This window comes from Echinops telfairi, unplaced genomic scaffold, assembly GCF_000313985.2.
Source record: "Echinops telfairi isolate 266 unplaced genomic scaffold, ASM31398v2 ScPeMD7_2186;HRSCAF=2738, whole genome shotgun sequence".
Classification (NCBI taxonomy): domain Eukaryota; kingdom Metazoa; phylum Chordata; class Mammalia; order Afrosoricida; family Tenrecidae; genus Echinops; species Echinops telfairi.
The window spans coordinates 7,795,308-7,815,459 of NW_022106084.1; the positions used below are offsets into that span (position 1 = coordinate 7,795,308).

A 20,152-nucleotide genomic window follows, 5' to 3' on the forward strand; every position below is an offset into this window, starting at 1 on the left:
CGCGTCTCTTCATAGACTCCTTCTCCGCTGTCCTAGGTGCCCCGTCAAACTTCACCAGGATCATCACGCTGAGTTTTTCCACCCCCACCCACCCTCTCCTCTCCCTGACATCCGATAGCCTAGCGTTACATTCTCCAGAAAGGAGCAGGAGCAAGAGTCAGGAGCAAGCCCCGCCCTTCCCTTCTCAGAGGAGAGTCTTAGCACTTGGTGGCTTGGGCCTTTCACCTGAGTCAACCTGCAGTCCAGAGACAAGAGAAGCCGACCTGGCAGGGGCACAGAGGAGCCTCTACCTGGCCTTCTGAACCAGACCCAGTTAACCCCTGCGGCACTGAGTAGCAAAAGCCACTGACTATAGTGACACCTACTGCTCAGGCACAGCTGCACAACCTCCTACCACCTACCAGCGTCTCCACAAAATGGCCATCAGCTCCCCATGGATGGGCCTCCCTGCCCATTTGTGCCTTACAGAAGTGGTCTTTTGCTGGCCTCAGATCCTGTAACTCAGGACTGGCTAACCTCAAAGGCCACGGTTCTCAATGCACGCACGCCTGAAGGACGACATGCTCACTCAGGCATGCTGCACCCACATACACACAAGTCCGTTGCATGGAGTCAGTTCCTAAGTAGGGACACCTCCAGAGTTGCCTGGGCTTTTGACAGAAGCTTTCCTTTTGGGGCACCACCGGGTGGACCCAACCCACCAATCTTTGAGTTAGCGGTTGCATGAAAACTCTTTGTAGCTCCCAGGAAGGGAGTTTGATAAGGCCCCACACCTTCTTCAGGAGATAGGACCCTATTGGACAGGGTAGGACTGGCCTTGTGGGAAACCCAAGGCTGTAACTCTTTATGGGGGGAATCTTTCTCGGGTGCAACGGCTGGTGGTTTGGAATTGCGGACACTGGGGTTGGTTGCCCCACGTTTAACCACTACACCACCAAGGCTCCTGGTTCAGCATCAAGACTATGGTAAAAAATCACTTTATTCATTATCTTCTCTGATACCTGGTTCGATTATCCTGTGAAAAGTGAAAGTTAGGTGTGTTGTTTGTTGAGTGCTGCTCTATGGGTAGGGAAACAGAAGTGCTAGTGTCGTTGAGGTATTGACAAACAATAGCCTGCTAACTAGCCTATACTCTTTGTATGCCATGGCTGGCATCAGAAGCCAGGACATCCTTCATATTTCAGAAGCAGTTCATCTAGTTACAAGAAGCCAATGGTACGGAAAGCACAGTGGACATATTGATGACAGATGACAGGAACAGTCATGAATGTATGGCTCTTTAAAAGAAAATTATTGGGCCTTAGGTGAAAGTGGAAGGAACCCCGGAGGTGCTGTCTAGTAAGCATCGAACTGCTAACCTCGAGGTCAGTGGTTTAAATCCACGAGCCGCTCCACGGGAGAAAGTTGAGGTTACCTGCTCCTATAAAGATTTACAGCCTTGGACTCTGTGTTACCGCAATGTGTCCAAACAGACGTGAAGCCGGTGGGGTTGGATGGTTCAGTTCAGGTTAAAGTCTCCACATCAAACTAAGTTCCCATTTGACCACTGATTATTATATCAGGGTCGGCTTGGCTACAGTAAAATTTTATTTTTCCTTCAAATTGGGAGAGATTTTTATCTCCGTGCTGCTAATGCTTCGCACTTAGGCTTTAGGGGTCCACAAATTCTCTAAACACCTTCTTTATCTGCCATGCCCGTTTTCAAAAAGTGTACTGACGTCTTCGCATACCATACACTTCAATGGTTTAAATATATTACAAAGAGCTGTGCCATCAACACCACAATCGATTGTAGAGTATTTTCTTCATCCTTGTATCCTTTATTATTAGTTCTCCACAACTCCCAGCTAACCATGTTTCTATACATTGTCTGTGACACTGGCTACAAGGTTCACAATGGATTAGCATTCTCATCATGACCATTCTGCTTGTTCTGCGCCTGTTGATTTAGTTTCCCTGACCAGCCCTGTCTTCACTTTGCTTTTGGGTAAATGTTGAAATTCCATGACTCTTTTCTCCAGTAGGAGCAAGGAACAAGGCCATTTGCAGAATCCATCACTTCCACAAAACTAGGTGGCACTAAGGTCTAAAGGGTGGGAAGATGTAAGTTGTCAAGGATTGTGTTTTGCTTGAATCCATAATCAATGGTCACGGAAGCAGCCTTCCAGAGATCAAACGGATGCAAAGCAAGGTTGTTACTTTGAGGACTAAGTTGGGTCTGACCAAACCTGCGTATGTCCAATTGCTTCGTATGCATGTGAAAGGGAGACACTGGATAAGGAAGACCGACAGAGATCGAATGCATTTGAACTGTGATGCTGGAGAAGAATAGTTAAAGGACCATGGACTGCCAAAAGGACAAGCAAGTCTGGGTTGGAAGAAGTACAGTCGGAATGCTCCTTCGAGGCAAGGATGAGGAGACTTGGTCTCACATACTTTGGACATGTTACCAGGAGAGACCAGTCCCTAGAAAAGGGCATCGGGCTTGGTAAGGTGGAAGCACACTGAAAAGAGGCTGACTCTCCAGGAGATGGATTTGATAGTGGCTACAACCATGGGCTCAAACACAGGAACACTGTTAAGGGCGGTGCAGAACCAGGCAGCATTTTGTTCTGCTGTACAGATGTCACTATGAGTCAGAATCAACTCGGTGGTGCCTAACAACAACCACAAAGTTCAAAACCACACTAAAGATGCCAGGAGCCATGTGGGCTGGAATGGTTATCAAATTAATAGGTCAGGAAGCCCAATTGGTTTCATTTTTAAGCGTGTACCTCCCATGCCTTCACCAAGACAGAACACATTGAATAGAAGACAAGCAATACAAAAATTCACAAATCAGCCTTCTTGCGAGAGGCTCTAAGGGCTTGGTGCATAGTTTGCTTCTTACCCCTAAACATTCTGCTTGGAACAACTGGATGTGACATTGTGATATTCGCACTTGCCAGTTGATTCAGGGTCCCAGAGCAAGCTCGCATAGGCATCATAATAAAAGCCCAGGAGGCTTGATTTAAGGCCCCAGCTTAGCCACCAGGCCACGAGCACCAAGCAATTCTCCGCCTCACAGCTCACCTGGACGCCTCATCCCCGAGTGCTAATTTGCCCTACTGCCTCAGAGTTGGGATGCTCCTATTTACATCCTTCTTACAGGCTCTCGTTTCGTGATCACATTCATCAGTTCCTTCGTGCAACAGTTGAAGGGGCGGGGCTCCATTGTAACCTATGACAAACCTAGAGACAGTCCAAACATAAGCTCAACAAAAGGCCAAATTTTAATCTCCCCCGACGACACCTGTCTGTCACTATAGCCTGCCAACACCAAAGTGAGCAGTCACCGAAAGGGTAGTGGGAAGAGTAGCCACATTAGTGCATCACTGAGTTAGAGCCGTAAGATGGCACCACGATGGGGTATCCAGCCACAGGTATCTAACACTCGCTGCCATCCAGTCAGTGCTGACTCATCGTGATCCCCTGTGGGGTTCGAGCCTGGAACTGGTTACTCCTGTAGACAACGCAGTCTTTCTCCCATGGTGTAATTAGATGTGGTGTAATTAGTAGCCAAACAGTGAAACTTGCCTTCTTGCCCTCAGAATTCCACACTGCCAGGACAAGGCTGCACACAAGCCTGTGATATGCCTGCAACGTAGAGCTGGGTGACTCGGCCATGGATTACAAAGGCCACACGTAGAAATCTGTTCAGCAGGCTGAGGATGGTAGAAATGACATCCTCAATGTCACTCCAAAACCCTGTGTGTATCTATTTATGGAGAGATTCTTTCCTTCCAACTACTCTCCAATCTAAAGCCATTTTCTCTGAATGGAGAAAGCTCTTTAGGACACTTGTAGGTGCTGTGGAGTTGGTTATGACTCATAGCGACCCTGTGTACAACAGAAGGACACACTGCCTGGTCCTGCACGGCCCTCACAATCATCGTGATGTTTGACCCCCTTGTTGCAGCCCCGGTGTCAATCTGTCTCATTGACAGTCTTCCTTTTTCAATGGCCTTCTACTGTGATGGAAAGAGAGAAAGTAAATAGTAATGAACTAAACCCAAGATTTATTTCTTCTTCAGATACTGCATGGTAGCATCACCGCTGAAAATCCACAATTATTCTAATGGGCATCAGTTGTTTGGATATATATAATGCAAAACAGGCACATAAAATTCCCCTTGTGCAAAATATGTAAGTTATATTTTCCAAATCAATCAGAAACTATGCAAATGAGCTGCGAGGGATTATGCAGGCTTCCTATGGGTAATAGAAATGGCTAACCTTGTGATGAACAGACCAAGGGCACCAGGACCCCTGGTATAAACTACTGGTACCATCAACTAGAGCTCATGGTTAGTGTTGGATAGCCTAAACCCAAACCAAGTCCTTTCTAACTCATAGAGACCCTCCATAAGGTTTCCAAGACAATACATTTCTATAGGAACAGGCAGCCTCTTCTTTGTCCTGTGGAGTAACTGGTGGATTTGAACTGTTAGCAGTCTGAGGGTTGCAGTCTGATGGTTGCACCACCAGGCTCTTTACTGTAGCATAGCTCACTTCAAATTCAGTACTTTCCAAAGTTGCCTTCCAAAACCAAAAGGTCCCTTCCAATCTTCTTAATGTCTTCCACCAACATTCTAGCCCAGTGTCAACCGGGCAATTGGGAGGAACTCTGACCTGCCCCTTGCCTTGTCTTCCTCCTGAATCAACATGCCCCTCAGACAGGTGTTGTTGTTGCTGTTAGGAGCCATCGTGTCATTTTGGACTCGACTATTCTGTGGGAATGTCTCCCTTGTGGCTCTCCCACTCTTGTGTCGATTCAAGTCATCATTTTACTTCTGGATCCTCAGACTGGCTACCCGTTTGATGTTTGCCTTTCCCCCTGTGCCATCTGACTCAAAGACACCGTGGACTGTCAAAACAGTGGCTCTTACTGATGCAATCGCTTCAGATCTACAGAGCTTTGTCGCAATATGGTTCATACAATCCCTCTCCCTGGACTTCACACAGAGTGTTTTATTGGTAAATTTAAACTCACTTCCGGATGTTAGATGATTGGTGTTGATGGAACCCTACCTGCCCTCTCCTGAAACGCAGAATTATCCTGAATTTCTCTTTCTAAATTGCCATTATTAAAATTCAGTGTGGATCTCTGGAGCCATTTTATTTTATGCATCTGGGGTAATTAGGTACCATACTCTTTTAAAATTAACTACCAATATATATAATGGATCAGGAAGAAAAAAAGGAAGTGTGATTCATTTAAAAAGTGATATAGGCTTATATTTAACCTTGAACACTTCATCTGCTTTTGGGAGAAGCCCTTCAGTTTAGAATGTTTTCTTAAATTACTGACTTAAGCTTCATTATTTAAGGGGAAACGGGTTCGCAGCTGAGAGAGTTCGCTCCTGTTCACTGCTGATTTTGGTCAGTGGATTCAATCCTGTACACACACACTCAGGCGTGATGATTTTGGTCAGAGGATACAGTGATGTATATACATTTGCACATGCTGCAGCCACTGTGCTTGTCCAGCTCACTGAGGGGCTGCCTGTTTTTAACAAACTGGATCCTTCTTGAGGGTCTAGTCCACAGTATGTGAGGCAAAGTTGTACCATCATCATTTCTAAGGGAAACCCAGATTTGCTCATTGGTCAGGCAGTCCATGGTACATTTACTATTCTTTACCAATATCATAATTTGAATGCACCATTGCTTCTCCAGAATTCCTTATTCGCTATCCAGCTTTCACAGAGGTGACTGAAAACCCCATGGCTGGGGGCAGGCTCACCTTAAGCCTCAACGTGACATCTTTGCTTCAAACATTTTAAAGCAAGATTTGCAGTAGATCTAATCAATGCAACATGTTGTTTGATTCTTGACTATAGCTTCCCTAATCAATAATTGTGGATTCAGATTTAATGAAGTCCTTGGACACGTCAAGACTTTCTCCACTGCTGACGATGTTGTTGACTGGTCCAGCTGTGAGGATTTTCCGTTTTCTTTCCGTCGAGGGGTAATCCTCGCTGAGAGCTGTAGTCTTGATCTTCATCAGTGAGTGCAGTGAGTCTTCTCCGCTTTCAGCAGGCCAGGCTGGGTCCTCTGCATATGGAAGGCTGCTCAAGAGCCTTCCCCTAATCCTGATGCCACATTCTTCCTAGAGTCCAGGTGATGAGATGACTGGCTCAGCCGACGATCTGAATGAGTAAATGGAAAAGCTACAACTCTGATACGCACCTCTCCTGATTTTGAACAGTGTAGGACTCCCTTCTCTGTTCTAAAGAGTGGCCCTTGGTCTACGTATGGGTTATAGGTTCCACAAGGGAATGTTCTGGAATTCCCAGTTTTCACAAGCAGGTGTTTATGAATATGTACATGAAATGTGGCATTATTGTTAATCCACATATTCACAGTTTTTTTTGTCCTGCCTTAGTGATACTATTCCATGTTCTCATGTTTCAGTATAGTGTGCAATTCACCATGCCACGGCTCTCTGATGTTTCATTCTTTCAAGCTACCATCATTGGGTAGTGCTCTTTCTCTATTTTGGAGCATTCAGGTTGCTTCACTTGTTATTATTATTTTGCTATTTGTACAAAGCACCATAATGAATATTCTCCTGTAAATTACTTCCTCTTTTCAATGAATCCTTTGGATCTTTGGGTTACTACCCGCCCTTCTCCCTCCCCCTCCAAAGAAAGAAAATCCAAGCACAGTTAAGAAAGGGAAATAAAGGACAAAAGAAAAGGGGGAAAAAGACCAAGTCTAATAGAAATGAGAGGAGCGTATAACGATACCTCTTTTCCTGAGAAGACTGTGCCTTGTATATAAAAAATCTGGGAAGATCTGCTTTTCTGCAGTAAATCAAAGGTTTTTGCTTTTGTTTTAATGTGAGGTTAGATATTGCCAACATATTATAAATGTAGAGCAGAATCAGACCTCAATGATTTTTAGAACAACTTCCATTCTTTTAAGTTGCGATTTCATTTTGTAGTATTCTTATCTAAATGTGGTTGAGTGGTACAAATAAATAGATATCAATACATTGCCATACGTCTGGGGGTAGATTTCAAACTGATAAGAGAGAGAAAAGTACATTTCTTATTCCTGCAGTATTCCCAGGACCCCGCCCAGTCACAGGAACACAGTAAGTGTTCAATAAACATATCCTGAGGGAGGATCGACGTCACAATAGTGTGGAGTGTGCGTGTGTGCGCGCGCGCACACGCGCGTTTGTGTGCATATCTGATTTTTAAGGGGGTTTCCCTTGTGAATTTTATTTTGGTGGTGTTGTGGGGAATATTCACCACGGAGCACACCCCATTGCCACAGTTTCTACGTGTACAACTCAGCGACGTGGCTTATGTTCTTCAGGTGGTGGTGTCACCACTGACCTCCTCCTTTTCAGAGTGGCCCCTCTCACAGTTACGTGCAATTTCGGCTCCCCGAGGTTCCTTTCCCAACTTTTGAGTTGCTATTTTCCATTTGATCCCCTACAGATAGTTCTTGGAAATGCATCATGCTCAAGGAATTATGGTCAAGTCTTTTTTTTACTAGTTAAGCTAAACGGTTGTACAGTTTTAAGTTTTTTTTTTTTAATTAAGGTTCAAAATTTTTCTCAGTGCAATAAGTTTCAGGGGTTCATGCCCTCTCCTTGCCTACGGAAAGTCTAGAGTTTATGAACATTTGAAATTCTGTTCTGCATTTTCCCTCTTTTGATCAGACTTCTTCAATACTTTCTCTAGTCCGTAATGGTGGTCGGGCGTTCTTCCGGTCTGATGGCAAAGGAGGCAGTTCTTCATCGAGGCAAGTAGCTACGCAGCACATCCTCCTCTTATTTCTAACTCTTCTGTTTCCTCGATGGGTCCAAGTGAATAGAGGGCAATTGTGGTAACCTGGATGGGGATTCTTGCAAGTCTTTAAGACCCCAGACAGCACACAGTGGACTAAGTGTTAGAACAGAAACACTGAACACATTAAATGTGCAAAATACTGAGATACCTCATGAAACCATAACCCTACATGCCTGAATCAAGGACCTAAACCCTCGGAGGTGTCTGATTGCACGTGGCAGCCTCGGCAGCAGCCACTCTTTTTAATCTGACCATAGGAACGCAGCTACTGCATGTCCCTACACTGCACATGCCACTCGAGCTCAGCCAGAGGACCCAATTTCTAGCTGAGATTCAATGACAAAGAGGATACTCCTCTCCCTGAAGAAAATCAGCTTTCCTACCAAATAGCTTTTTTAATGGGTGGAAACATTTCAAAATTCTGACAAGTTGCAGTTCTCAAGGAATGTGCTTAGGAACATTTGCTGGCTGGAGATTTAGGTCAAAGTGGAAAATATGGGACTGACATTCTTATTATCTGATTATTATGGAAATAAAACAAATCCTTATTGTAAGTCAAAGCATAAGATAAATGCACCAAGAAATGGCTGAATGTTCAAGAGAGGGATTACAATGTCTGGGCCAAACATTAATTTGATAGAGTTCAAAATTCATAAATAAGTCTTAGTATATTCCAGACGGAGAGGCGTCAGTTCTCATCAAAGTGGCTGGGCTGGAAGAATGCCCTGGGTGAGAGTAAGTTTGTCTATCAGAACCAAGGGAATTCCTGTGGAGTGCAAACAGTTAAGCACTAAGCTGCTGCTAGCCAAAGAGTGAGTGGATGGAGCCCGCCCAGAGGATTCTGGGAAGACAGGGCTGCCATCTGCTCTGAGAGGTCCGGATGAAGCAGTTCTCAGAACACATGGGGGCGCCATGAGTTGGAATAGATTCTTCAGTAACTGTGACAACAAGGTGAGAACGAAAGACCAAGATGCGAAACAAACTCAAGCCAGTGCCATTGAGTCAATTCTGACTCCTAGCAAACCTTAGGTCAGGGCAGAACTGCTTCTCACAGTTTACAATGATGACATCTTCCACAGGAACTGAGAGCCTCAGCCCTCAGAACCGGATGGGCTTGAACTGCTAACCTGCTCAATGCTTCCCCCACAGTACCACCTAACTAACCCAACCGAACCAAACTCGTTCAATGTGTACCCAACTGTAACACCTAACCCAACCCAACCATACCAAATTCAACCATCGAGTTGATTCCAATTCACAGCGACCCTACAGGACAGAGTACAACTGCCCCCTCTGGGTTTCCAAGACTGTAAATCTTTAAAGGAGTAGAAAGCCTCATCTTTCTCCCTTGAAGCCCCTGGTAGTTTTGAACAGGTGAGCTTAGAGCTAGCAGACCGATTTGCAATCCACAACACCACCAGGGATCCTCAACAATACCACCAGGACTCCTTAAAAGACTATGGAAAATAATAAAATGACTCGTCTTTTTGTAAAAACTGGAGGGGCTTTTTGGTTGTTGCTGATGTCCGGGCTGCAGTGCACCCTCCAAATATCTGTTGATAACAGGGCTTTCCTCATTCCGTTAACGAGAGTATCTCTTAAACGGGATGACTTTTACACCATAAAAGAGCAGACTCTGTGCAGAGAGAACCAAGCAAAAGAAAAAAGGGAGAGAGACATAGGTTGGACACGGCCGAGGAACTGAGGATCAGAAGCTAAAGAGACAGAGACTTTTTTCATCAGAACAGAAAGAGCTGGCAACAAAATGTTAAAAAAGAAAGAAAGAGAAAACAAATTCACCCCCATCGAGTCAATTCAGACTCACAAGCGATCCTGCAGGCCAGAGAAGAAACTCTTCTGTGAGTTCCTAACACGAATTATTTACAGAAAAAGTCCCACCGTTCTCCGGAGGGGCGACTAGTGAGCTTGAACTGCTGGCCTTGCAGATTGTAACCCAACTTGTCACTACTAGAACTTATAGCGTCCTAAGCAGTAAGGAAGCACGGTCCTGTTCATTAAAGGACCCACTTGTGACCAGAATGTTACAGAGGCACTCGGACCTAAGACACATGTCCGCATTGCAATGCAGAGTCAGAGACACACAATTTTCAGGTAGAAATGTACAAGACTTGTAGAACCTAGGCAAACATGGCTTTCCCTAACCAAACAGTTCTCATATTTGAAGCCCAAAAGATCTCTAATTTTTAAATACGATACGATCTATATGAGAGATGGAGCAATAGCAATTCTTAAAGTAATGAGGCTCTGCAAAAGTCTAGCTGGGATTTGCAAAGGCATCAAAGAAAGGGACCATGAAGCCATTCCAAGTCAGGCATCACTGGCACATGCCTGGGATGGAAGTCAACACGGCGAGCCAAGTTAGGCTCACGTCTCTTAGTTTAACCCAATACCCTGCCCCTGACACAGTTCAGTAACACACATTGTAACATTATACATAAAGCTTTCTCTGAACAGGGCCTTAGATCAGAGCTTACATGGCCAGTCACAGTACATGTATAGAATTCTATGTCAAAGCCCGACACTAAATTAAATGAAAGTTAAGGGTTTTACTTTTTCCATGGATTTATCTGACAGAAAGTGTCAGACCCTGCATGGTATTACCGCTTGGAAGCAGTGCTTGACTGGCCCGCGTGCCTCCCTGAAATATCACTGTTCTGGATGGCGATGTTCTTAAATACTCTGAGATCTAAATATGAGTTTTGAACATTATGTATTGTTCATACCAGAGTAAAAGGTTTGACCCATCCTAATTATAGAACCAATGCAGTAATCAGCACAATCATACTTAACTAGAAATCTAACTATACATGCCTCTGGGTTTCAGCCACAGGGTCTGGATTCCAGCAGAAATTCAGTGGTAACAGGTAAGTCATAATCCAGTTAGCAAACTGTGCAGGGAAAAGAAGCAATTGTGATTGTAAGATGCACTGCTTATGTTCCACGTTGCCATCAAGAGCAACACGATGGCTCAGATTGGATTTCACTGTGTCAGGAGGGACTAAAAGCTATTCGCGTCTAATCTGGGTTTCTGCCAGGCGCCCACAAACAGAGATAGGTTTCAAGACCCTGCTCATCTCCTCCTTTCTTTCTGCTCCCAAAGTCAGACCCCCAGAGTAACATTTCATTTCCCAACAAACACCCTGAGAACAGTCACCACTTCTTGCCAGAATCGGGCTCAAAAGAAAATACCATCCCTACGTGAGTTCAACAGTTCAGTGCACCAAGGAAATCGGTCCCCGAGAGTGTTGTTTAATGGAAGTAGCGCCCCCAACTACGGTACGGAAGACTGCATTCTCTCTTCAGTTCAAAGAAAGACAAACAAGCAATCACGCTATGCCTCAAAGAGGAGGGAAATGGAAACCGAGCACTTCTCAGCTTAGCAAGAAATGAAAATGGTGCTGTGGGAAGGCAAACCTTCTGACCACAAGAATTGGAGAGAATTCTACGGGCTTTCTTCCATGACAAATGACGGCTCACGTTCACCTGGATGCAAGGGCTTTAGTGTGTGAACCCAGAGCAAGAGACAAACCACATTTATACACAGTCATTAAAATCCATCCCTGGCTAGAGATCATGTTGCCCACCTATGAAATAGAAAATAAGAAAATGCTATGCCCAGAATGGAACCGGTTCTCAGGGGGAAGGCTGTGGCCGCTCAGAAATGGTCACCGTAGGCCAGGGTTGGTTCCTTAGCATTGATTTGGCATTGGCAGAAATCACCACGAGCTGGCAAGAGCAACAGGCAAGCGGATGACAATATGGTGCCTGTATATGCAACCGCTACTGCGCCCAGTGTTTTGACATTGTTACCGAAACAAACTCAACTATTTATGAGAGCGAAGTTGCATTAAACAGTTGGTGTGGCAGAAAAACATCTGTTTCTGAAGTCTTTTTTGTCTAGAAAGTCACTAAGAAAAGGAAGACAGAGCAGAGCAATCACCGGAAAGAACATAAATACCTCCCAAGCAGCATACATGGTCCTGGCAAGTGGCATCAGATACCTCGTAGCCCCAACAGAGCCACACCCAGCCGACTGGCAACCCGAAGGCTCAGGCAATGTACCATGACACACAGCCATCTTTTCCATATGAATTTCAGTTTCTCTCTTAACACTATGCCTCCCCCAATGTTTTAATTAGTGATCTTGCATATCTGTGTGCATATCTATTTCTAGAATGAAGCACACATTCTTTTGCCATCTTAAACAGAGATCAACAGTAAACAATTTAAACTATTTCTGGATATCTAGTCAAAACAATAACCCTCGAGTTGCCTCGGACTCACGGCGACCTACATCCATGGAGTAGAACCAGGCTCCGTTCAACTTCCAGACTGTGCACTTTCAGAAGCAGGTTGCTGCTACGGCTCTTTCCAGGGATCTCTGAGTGGATTCAAATGACCAAACTTTCTGTTACTAGCCAAGTGCCCCACCTTTATGCCCCCTAGGGGCTCCTCTTGATCATGAAAATTAGTTAGCATGCCATGAGATGGTCTAGGAGCCCTGATGTTGTAGTGCTTACTTCTTGGGCTGCAATCCACATGGTTGGCAGTTCAGAATTACGAGCAGCAACTCAGGGCAAAGACTGGGCGTTCTACACCCTTCACAACAGTTACAGTCTCAGAAACCCACAAGGGGGATGGGGTTGCTGTGACTCGGCATCGACTCTATGGCAGCGAGCTGGGTTTGGGTTGGGTGCTTGGCCATGCAGTGGTCTAGTGTCTCCTACCCCAGTGGGGTCCCTGGACCAGCAGCAGCAGCAGGACTGGGAACCCTAGGTTTTCAAGGACCGGGTGTCATCCCTAAACTGCTGAATCAGATACCCTTGGGGTAAGGCACAGCGACCTTGGTTTTAACAAACCCTGAGGGTGATTTTAATGCACCTCAAAGCTGAAGAGCTAGCATCGGACACCCTGGCTCTGAGCTGCTGTGTGCTGAGAAACTCCTGTGAGATAGTTCAAGTTGATTGTGCCAACCTGGCCGATAAACACAGGTGGGCTTAATTGAAGGGCGGAGGGATAAATGGCTCCATGACCTTCACCTTTCAAGTTCTCAGGTCTCTTGCTTTCTGATGGTCAGATCAGGCAGCTGCCTTTGCCAGTTCCCTGCTTCAGCTTGCAAAGCTCACTTCCTGCAAGACATCCCCAAGGAGAAGCTGCATGGACCTACCACGATGCAGCCCTGGGGCAGCTGTGTGGAACCCTGCCAGCGCTGAGATGCTTACACGTTCACTGACTCGGCTTTCCTCCTGCAGTCGGCATCATTGCATGTGTTTTGTGAGATGGAGGAGGACTTTGTGGATTGGTGTCGGACATATGGACTAATGTTGGACTTGTGGTCTTGGGCAGCACTGGGTTGGGATGTTTTCTTGATGTGCACTTACCCTTTATATAAAACTCTCTCTTATACATGCATTTCGGTGGATTTGTTTCTCTAAAGTACCTAGACTATTACATCCTGTCTGCTTTCTAGGGGCTTACATTGGACTTGTTACTGTATTAGTTATTTCTGACCACCAAGCAGCTGCCGCTAATGGTCCCGCCCTCTTCTAATTGCTGTATCGAATCAGCTCTCCACTCCGTAATCAGTTGTCACAGTTGTTAAACCCATGTGTGAAATACAAACACTTAGGCTCAAATGAGTAAAGAACGACATTAAAAACTAGACAATCCCCCCACATACCCCCATTGTCTATAAGGAGAATGCTCAATTCTAGTCTGAATTGATTGGCTGACACTGGATTTTTGTGGGGGTCAGTGGGGAGCTGTTATTTAGACAGCTTTTCTGTTTATTTCCTCAGTTGTAGAATACGTACTTAGTTTTTGGTGTTTCCAGTTCCTAAACAGCGACATGGTCACTGAATAATTGAACTGCTGTAGGTGAAATGTTTCTGTGGGTTATACATGGAACCCACAGAGTGGTCATGGAAGCATTCCTCTTGGAATCGGGACCATAACAACCACCATTGCTTAGCATGGTTGGTGTGTTGGGCACTGAGCTTTACTTTAGTGTTTAATTAGACCCTCACAACAAGAAGGAGACAGTATCTCCATTCTAGATAAAGAAAGGGGGGCAGAGCTATTGAGGATCACTGGGTTTGTAAGAAGCGAGGTTAGATCTCCAACTCAGGATTTCTGGATTCTGAAGCGCTCATCATTTTTACTAAGAGATAGCTGGTCTAAAGATACAGTTGAAAAGAAAGAGAGAGGACGAGAGAGTCAGGTGAGTCTGAGTCTCAAGACTAAGGCAGATCTATGACATATCGTCAACATTCCTAACAAGGATAAATGTATAACCTAGGGATGAGTTACGGGCAGCAGTGGTTGAGTGGTAAAATTCTGGCCTTCCATGTCACAGACCTGGGTTGGATTCCTGGCCATTGCTCCTCAAGGGCAGCCACCGCCATCCTCCGCTTCTCTGTCAATGGAAGTGCACGTCTCGTTCTGAAGATGAACAGGTTTCAAAAGGGCTTGCCGCTTTAGACAGACCAAAAGGACAGCCCTGATGATCTACTTCCCCCCAAATCAGCCGCTACAAATTCTGTGGATCAAGTGGTCGAATCCCAGTCTGCATGGGCTCATCGTGAGTTAGGGTAAAGATGAAAGAAAAGCAAATGCCACCACTGTGCAAAGCTAAAACCTACCAGTGTCCAAGGCTAGGAGGGCCTCCCTCCCCTGGATGCTCCTTGGCGGTCCATCAGCTTTCTCTCAGCTTTCTGCTGGAAGATTGGTGCACATGTGGACTGCCTTGAAGAATGTCCTCATGGACTCCCCACCCATAAAAACAAGAACCATCACTGTAGAGTTTGTCTCAACTCATGCCACTCAGAGATCACTCTTGCCTTTTCTATCCTGTGCTGGAGTTCGTTTAACACGTACAATATTCACTGGTGGACTCTAAAGAATCCTGAAGCCAGCCCACCCCCACTAGGAAAAGAAGCCACCAACCCCCCGGCAGTGTGTCTGCCTGAGGAGGGGAATACGTAGGAGGGACTTCTCTGAACCCTAAAGGGAAGAACTACTGTGAAAGTGCCTTGCACCTTGACCCTCCCTGGCTGCTGCTTCACAACCAGACTTGAAGCAGCAAAGACTTCAGGGGTTGATTGGCCAAAGGGATGAGTGAGCAGTGCTCAGCAGTCAGATCTGCCCAAGGCAGTTTCCCTCTCAGTGGGATCCTGTGGGGGAGAGAGAAACACCAGCCATGGGAAATGACTCAGGCTCTCCGGTGGGAAAGCAGATGTTCAACTTCTGGAAGAAAGCATCCACAGCGGATCTCTGAGGGTGTGATGCTGGGATAGCTCCCATGTGGCTATGACGCTGGAAGGTAGGCCACTGCTATTTCAAATACTCCCAGGGCCACCAGGTGGGCAGGTTTCAGGGGCACTTCCAGACTAAGACAAGTGATGAAGGAGGGCCAGGCAAGCTGCCTCGGGGAAGAATCAGCCGCTGAAAGCAAGTGAACAGCAGTGGGACGTGGTCCGACACAGAGCCCCTCAGGAGGGGAGGCACTGAACACCCAAGGGAGGACGGGTCGCTTCCCTGGAGCAGAGACAAGGTGAGTGACATGGACCAGGCAACGCCTGAGGAACCTGCACGTGTTGAGGTGGCACACCTCCTGATGCAAACATACACTGCACACACCCATTAATAACCGGCACATGGTGAGTCGGGCTGTGAAACTACACAGAACGTGTCTCTTTAAACTCGGGGAGAGAGAGAACCCGTGTGAAGGCCCACTGGCGTGAAGCCACTCCAGATTTCCTCCCCCTGGAGCTAAAGAACGCTCCGAGAGTGTCTGAATGAAAGGAGGAGAACTAAGACTGAAGTGTCCTTGGAGTCTTCCGAGGAAGACACGTTCATTCCGAACTGATTGAAACATGGAATGTGAGGAGGAGAATCTCAGGGAAGTCTAAGTCCTTCACAGTGAAATTGGAACGCATAATAGATGGATAGTCTCGGCCTTACTGGGCTGAAATCGACTAGCATTGGCCATTTTGAATCAGACAATCGTGTCCACGATGCCAGGAATGAGAAATGGAAGAGAAATGGAATCTCATTCATTGTTAGAATGAACATTTCAAGACCTATGCGGAAGTGAAGTAGTGTGGGTGAGAGAATAATATCCAAACCCCTATAAAGAAGACAACTGAATATTATTCAAATGGACGCACCAACCACGAACGCCACAAATGAAAAAATTAAAGATTTTTTCCCAACTTTTGTAGTGTGACATGGATCGACCATCCAATCAAGCTGCAGGGCTGTTTGCTGGCGCCTGGGTGTAAACGGTGTAAACAAAGAGAGGGATCCACAGCTGAAAAGACAGCCTCGCTGATGAGATGACACTGGCGGTCACGTGACCACCTTTTGGGCAAATATGTATGTGACGTAATCTTAGCCAATAACTTTGCTCAAAAACACAATCGCAACCATGCGGGCGCACCTCACCACATGGAACACGCAGAAATCAAGTTGACGGTATCAGGGGAAAGAAACCGGGCAGAAGGTTCAACGTGATCTGTCAGAACAAGTCCAGGACCAACTGCGGAATGCGGCACGGCTCCTACGCAAGGTCGGCTTGACGTACAAAACATGAAAACAGGCCCAGAAGAGCCCAAGCACAGGCCACCTGAATGGACGGGCCTCTCAAGAATCGACTGAATGAATACACGAAACACTAATGACCACAGACCAGGCAAGTTCTGGAACGACATCAAAGATGACCTGCAGGAAGAAAACAAACAGTTATTTAAAAGATAGAAAAGACCGGGGTAGACAATAACAACAAAAACAACAGGGGGAAAACAAAACAAAACAAAAGTCTCAGAAGAGACTCTTAATATTGTTCTTAAATGTAAAAAAAAAAAAGAATAGAAAAAATGATGAGATAAATACTGGACAGAAGATTTCAACGGCAGCTTTGCAATACTGCCAAAATATTGTATTAAGCCAAAATCTTGCATTAAAATGTGCAAAGATCTGGAGTTAGAAAACCAAAAGGGCTTTCACACTCACATTCACCACTTCCCAGTCTGAAAGAAGAGAGAAAACAATTAAAGCCTCAAGTTGCAATCCTGGCAAACTACTGACGGAATCAGGAATCCTTAAAAGAGATGGAAGGCTCACACAGAGTGACTGTACAAGAAGGGATTCGCCGACATTTAACAAAGCACGAGGTAGCACGTATTCACGAACTACTGGTACTGGAAGAAGAAGTCCGAAATGCACTGAAGGCGCTGGCAAAAAGCGGGGCTCCAGGAATGGACAGAAGACCAGTAAGAAGTTTCAAAAATGGGGTGTGGCACTGGAGGAGTTCATTCATATGCCCTTTCCCTCCTCCCCCCCCACCAAAAATGGGATAAAAGCTTCCTGGCCAACCAAGTGGAAGAGATTAAAATTCATACCCACTTCAAAGACAGGTGATCCAACAAAATGTGGACGTTCCTGAACAACAGTATCATTAGGATCACCCGCAAGAAAAATGTTAATAAAAATCATTCAAATGGCTGCAGTAGTACACCAACTGTCTTTCTTTAGCCTCAGATTTTGAGAAATGTACAGAATTGCTATGATGTACTGTTTATAAAAAAAAATTTATTTTTTGAGCACATCATTGCCATCAAGTTGATTTAGACCCACAACAACCTTCTAGGACAGAGTGGAACTGACCTGTGAGATCCCAAGACTTGCTCTTTCTGGAAGTGGAAAACCCGGTCTTTCTTCTTCTGGGCTGCTGGTGGTTTCGAACTGCTTACCCAGTGGTTAGCAGCCCAATCCATAACCACTATGCCACCAGGGCTCTTAGCCTGGTGTTTAGAGGTCTCTAAAATGTTTAATACAAAAGCAGCCGCTATCACTAGGGTCCTGGGAGAAAGTCAAGTTAAGTGTGCTGACGGAAATTATTAAGACTGTATCCTGAAATGTCAATGTAGACGCCAAGTGTGGAGCCTTTGATGAAATTTCATTTCTTAACTAATCTCAATTTCTTATTGTGAAAATCAGAAGCAACCTTCTTGTTTCAACAACTTGATTAGAATCCATATTGAATCACATAAATGAATCCCTGCCTCCTAAACTTCCAACAATCCCCTTTGGTTTGGCTCTCTTAAGAATCTATATTTGGGGGGAGGGGGAATGCTTCGTATCTATAATTACCCTTAGGAATGGCTGCACAGGGAGGGAACCAGCCAGTTGTTTCATAAGCACACTTGGGCCAGGGGAAATGTAAGAAGTATATTATAAGCCTTCTGTGGTTTGAGAGGGAAGACTTATAAGAAAAAATGTAAAAGGAAAACAATCTTCTCTACCATTTACTAAATTGGTGGCATAAGAGGTGCTTTGCAATAGGATTTTGCTTAACTTTAACGTTTGTTTGTATAGTTGGGTTAGGGGTGGTTTTTCCCCCTTCCCACAGTCGTGGTGCTTGTTCGTTTGGCTGGTTTCTCAGTGAGAAGCAAAGGGTAGCCGATGAGCGTGGGTCCTCTGGCTTAGGCAGACAGATAAGGAGTGAAAGTTGAGCCTTTTGATAATCCTGTAAACTGAGTCCTCATTGGAGACTATTGTCTGAGAGTCTCAACACTCACTCCCCGTCAGTCCATCCCAACTTATACTGACCCAGCAGGACAGGGGACAACAGGGTTTCTAGGCTGTAGCTCCAAATGCGAGTAGAAAGCCTCATCTTTCTCCCTCAGAGCGGCTGGTGTTTTTGAACTACTGAACTTCCGGTCAGCAGCCCAACATGTAACCATTGTTGGTTGCGTAGTTGGTTATGCAAGGCCATTCTATCCTGTCCCACAAGGACACTATGGTCCCAGGTCTACACACTTGTTGACAGAAGTGTACACAACTCAACTCAGATGGTTTATAAGAAGTCATACAATTTCCCCCATCTCCGTATCAGAAAAGCAACCACTTTCCCTGACAGATCTCACCCTTCTTCGCCATACCAAAAAACCTCGAAAAGGTTTGGTTTCTCAAAGCTCTTTTCTCACTAAACCCACGCCTCAGTTATCCACGTGGTTCGGTTCCAAAGAGCAGCTTGTTACAGTACGTCAGCATTATGCAAACATGGAGTGTGAAACCATCAGATTGCAAACTGGAGATGATTACAATGACGTAACTGCCAAATGATCTCCTCACGTAACAAACCACTGAGAATCCCGGCCCAGTCAAGTTGCCACAAAATCTTAACCAGCACGGCCTGTGTTACTCTCACCTCACACCTGGGCGGTCTACACAGACAGAGGTACACTGCTCATGTGCAAAACAGTCAGATGTAAAAATGTTTCACTATTTTCATAGTTGGAAATGTCAAATAATTAGAGAGTCGACAAGGGAGGAGCAGATGTGCGACAAGGTTATATCAGGATGCTTTTTAAAATGCGAATGATCTGCACTTCCAATCTTGGGAAATTGAAAATCCTTTCACCCAAATTACCAAGCAGAATTCTCCAGTGAATTACAAGCCCCCAAATCCACTTGCCATCAAGTCAATTTTGACTCATGACAATGCCTCGTTCGTCAAGCTGATCTGGGTTTTCAATGGCTAACTTTTGACTCAGTGGTCAGCACAGGGCTAATCTGCTAGATTAGCAGTCCAAACCCACCAGGTGCTCCACAGGAGGAAGAGTCTGACAAACTCCCTGACAGATGTGAAGCAGCTGGATTCTGAGCTGTAAGGTGTTAAGAGTAGAAATTTGCCCGAAGGCAGTGGGTGTGGTCTGATCATTAGATCATCAGGGCTTCCTTTGCTTTCTTCAACCACCAACCTTTCACTTAGCAGCTGAGTGCAAAAAGGCTTTAGCATTAACTGTGGCACCACCCAGGGAAGCCCCAGTCACAGAAATGAAAGGTTTTCAATTCCCCTGACAATCTTGACCTTTCCATGACAAGTAAAGGACCTTATCTATGAATGTATTGCCAGAGAGGTGGAGACTTGTTTTTCAATCTGGAATGTGCCCGCAAACTTGGAAAGATATTTTGTGAAGGATACCTCTATGGAAGTGAAGTATTCATTAAGTTGAAATGAAACACACAGCTGGATTTGGACAAAGGGCTTGTTTTACCCTTCCCTTTGTAAGATGCTATCAAGAAAGAACTCCCTGTGTGGGTTAGTGCCCTGTTCCCTTGGCTACCCATGTCTTTATCCCCCCTCCTTTTTAGTGGGCTACCATAGTAGCTGAGAAACAAAAAAACCCACATGGAAGCACACCAGCCTACCCCGACAGGATCGCTGAAGACAAAGAGGGTGCATAAGCAAATGTGGTGAAGAAAGCTGATGGTGCCCA

At 45.4% G+C, this 20,152-nt stretch overlaps 1 protein-coding gene across 1 annotated transcript in view; it reads right to left on the minus strand.

Annotated features, from left to right (window-relative positions):
• Positions 1 to 20,152, minus strand: part of MAML3 (mastermind like transcriptional coactivator 3) — a 504,620-nt gene that overhangs the window by 383,480 nt on the left and 100,988 nt on the right. The gene's annotated exons all lie outside the window — the stretch shown is intronic.